The sequence below is a fragment of the Elgaria multicarinata genome, chromosome 18, assembly GCF_023053635.1.
Source record: "Elgaria multicarinata webbii isolate HBS135686 ecotype San Diego chromosome 18, rElgMul1.1.pri, whole genome shotgun sequence".
NCBI classification, from domain to species: domain Eukaryota; kingdom Metazoa; phylum Chordata; class Lepidosauria; order Squamata; family Anguidae; genus Elgaria; species Elgaria multicarinata.
In genome coordinates this window covers 17,265,724-17,269,387 of record NC_086188.1, presented here as the reverse complement: position 1 = coordinate 17,269,387, position 3,664 = coordinate 17,265,724, and positions in this window count along the sequence as shown.

Below are 3,664 nucleotides of genomic sequence, written 5' to 3'. Positions count from 1 at the left end.
CTGCCCGAAGTGGCTTCATTGCGCAGGCGCGGCTCCGCCCCCTTCGGCCGAGCCAACCCCGCGGCTTCCTCCTCACCCTGGGCTTGGCTCTCATTTCCTTCCTCTGCCCTTCTTCAATATGGCGCCCGCCGCGCCACTTCCAGCTATGTGACTCTTCCTTCCCTTCTTCCTTTCCCCATCCGGGCCGTGAAGGCGCATGTCCCTGATGCGCAGGCGCGGGGCAGTGGGAGAGTAAAGGAGGGGGAAGAGGAGGAGGGAGCAGCGATGCGCATGCGCTATCTCTTCATACCGCCGATTCCTCCCTTTCTCACCTGATAGGTTTACCTGGCGGGAAGAGTCAGCGCCTGGGCAGAGGATGAATAATAATAATAATAATAATAATAATAATAATAATAATAATAATAATAATAATAATATTTATGCGTTGCTTCCCACTGCAAAAAGCAGTCAGTTTATTTCACCAAGAACGTGTTTTAATCTCAGTGTGTCAACCCAGGAGAGTGCAAAGGCGACAGTGCCCCTGAGTGTGGGCAAAGTGCCATCCTTCGATCTTCAAGAAAAAAGGTCTTCCAGACTCGATAGAACATAGGCTTTGAGCCCTAAAGTCTTTTATTTTAGAAAGCTGGCCCTTGGCCTGGTTCACTATTTATTTGAAGAATTCGTGCTTGTAAAGTGGCTTACAAGAGTCAATATAAAGCAATGAACATTTACCAACATAAATGACAATATTGTGCTGCAGAAGGAAAGACGCGTCGTCAGCGTGGCCCACCTCATTGGCCTGAGAGAGCAGCTGCCGTTGGACCGACCCACTCCCTGGACTTTCTCCGTTCAAATGATTAATCATAAGAACAGTTCTCAACATTAAGAGTTAAAGTTTGCGTGTTTTGTCTTCCCTGACAAAGTCTCTCATCAAAGACTCCTGAGCAAACTTAGCAGTCATGGAATAGTAGGAGAGGTCTTCTTATGCATCAGTAACTAGTTAAAGGTAAGAAAGCAGAGAGTAGGAATAATAATAATAATAGTAATAATAATAATAATGTTTTTATTTATTTCTTACCCGCCTCTCCCTCTGGATTGAGGCAGGGAAAAGCATTGAATACAAAAATATTATAAAATACATAAAACTGATTAAAACTAATACATTATTAAAATAACAGCCAGACGTATTGGGACTGATGCTTTTCAACTTTTTCATAAATGATCTGGAATTAGGAGCGAGCAGTGAGGTGGCCACGTTTGCTGATGATGCCACATTATTTAAGGTGGTTAAAAGAAAAAGGGACTGCGAAGAACTCCAAAAGGATCTTTCCGAACTGGGAGAATGGGCACCAAAATGGCATATGTGGTTGTAAAGTGACAACTTCTGGGGCAAAAAAATCCTGACTTCACATATATATGCTGATGCGAGCTGAGCTAGCAGTGAGTGACTGAGAAAGATCTTGGGGTTGTGGTGGAGAGCTCAATGAAAATGTCAACCCAGTGTGCAGCTGCTGTGAAAACGGCAAATTCCATCTTCGACATTATTAGGAAAGGGATTGAAAATAAAACTGTCAAGTTCATACTCCCTTATACAAATCTATGGTGCGACCACAATTGGAATACTGTGTAGAGTTCTGGTCACCACACCTATGTAGAGTTGGAAAAAGCTCAAAGAAGGGCAACTCAAATGCTCAAGGGACTGGATCAACTCCTCTATTATAATAATTACAATAATAATTTCTTACCCGCCTCTCCCTTTGGATCGAGGCAGGGAACAATATTAGTACAGGAATCAACACATTTTAAAAATTCTTGAATTTACATTAATCTGGGTAGGCCTGCTGGAAAAAGCTAGTCTTCAAAGCTGCCTTAAAATCACAGAGACAGTTAATATTACGAATCTCCTTCGGCAGGCCGTTCCATAATCCAGGGAATTATGAGGGAATGTTACAACATCTGGGACTGCTACAGTTAGAAAAAAGTCGATTGAGGGGAGACATGATACAAGTGTACAAAATTATACACTGGGTGGAAAAAGTAGACAGACGTTTTTCTCTTTCTCTCATGAAAATGGAACTCAATGGGGTCATGCCACAGAGCTGATTTGTAGATTTGGGACAGATAAAAGGAAGGACTTCTTCACACGGCGCATAGTTACATCTATGGAATTTTTTACCACAGGTTGTAGTGATGGCGACCCATTGAAAAAAAAAGAAAGGAACCTCTTGTGCAAGCACTTGAGTCATTGCTGAGGGACACCTGCTTTCGCTGACGTTTTCTTGGCAGACTTTGTAGTGGGGTGGTTTGCCATTGCCTTCCCCAGTCACGGTTACCTTTCCCCCAGCTAGCTGGGCACTCATTTTACCGATCTCAGAAGGATGGAAGGCTGAGTCGACCTGAGCCGGCTGCCTGAGAACCAGCTTCCGCTGGGATCAAACTTGGGCCGTGGGGAGAGTTTCGGCTGCACTACCACTCTGTGCCACACGAGGCTCTCTTCACGAGGTGACCCATTGGGGTGGCTTTAAATGGGGATTGGACAAATTCATGGAGGATAAAGCTATCAATGGCTACTAGTACTGACAGCCTATATGCTGCTCCAATATCAGAGGCAGTATGCCTATGTACACCAGTTGCTGGGGAACATGGGTGGTAGGATGCTGTTGCACCATGTCCTGCTTGTGGGTCCCTGGTCGACAGCTGGTTGGCCACTGTATAAACAGAATATTGAACTAGATGGACCCTTTGTCTGATCCAGCATGGCTGTTCTTATGTTTTTAATCCTATGCATATTCAATGATAAAAAAAAATCTGCTGATTTAAGACCAAAGTTAAGGCAATCCTACGTTGGCTCAAGCGCCCACGATCAGTGATGTCGGTGCTGTGCAATGTCAGAAATTCTGCTTGCTCTCCATGCACACTACAATAAATAATCCACCTGCTCATCTTCCAATGTGATATAATAATATAATAACAACAACAACAACAATTATTATTTATTTCTTACCCGCCTCTCCCTTTGGATGGAGGCAGGGAACAACATTAGTTCAGGAATCAACACATCTTTAAAATCCTTGATTTTACATTAATCTGGGTAGGCCTGCCGGAAAAGGCAAGTCTTCAAAGCTGCCTTAAAAACCATCTGCCTGCAATGCCCTTCTGCACAGGACAAACCGGTGATTGTAAATACAAAGGATTAAGTGGACACGAATCTGATGCACAAACATAGGTAGATCAGTCATGCTGGCCATAGGACTTGCTGGGATTAACGAGCTGCATGTGGGGAATCTAGCCTTTAGATTTTTGCCACGTTTGCATGCTATTTAGAGCGTATTTGAATCGAACTGTACTAGTGAATGAAGCGCTGATGAAAGGCTCCTCCCTGGCTCGGCGCCCGCCTCTCCCGTTTTATCTGTAGTCTCAGTTTCTGCGTTTGACGTCTCCGCTGATTAACATAAAACACCCAGAACCCTCGGCGGTGTCTGAGTTTTGTAATTCGGATCGGGGGTCTCCCCCATCCTTCTCCCCCGGACTAAAAGTGGAGGGGTGCGATGCCACGGGGTGTTGGGTGGCTAGCAATAAGTCTACCTGCTCTTGTCTTGATTGTGTTTGTGTATATGGGGGTGCTCACCGTGATCTGATTCATTGTTGTTCAGTTTGGGGTGAAAGGGCCTTACAGCAGCACGGT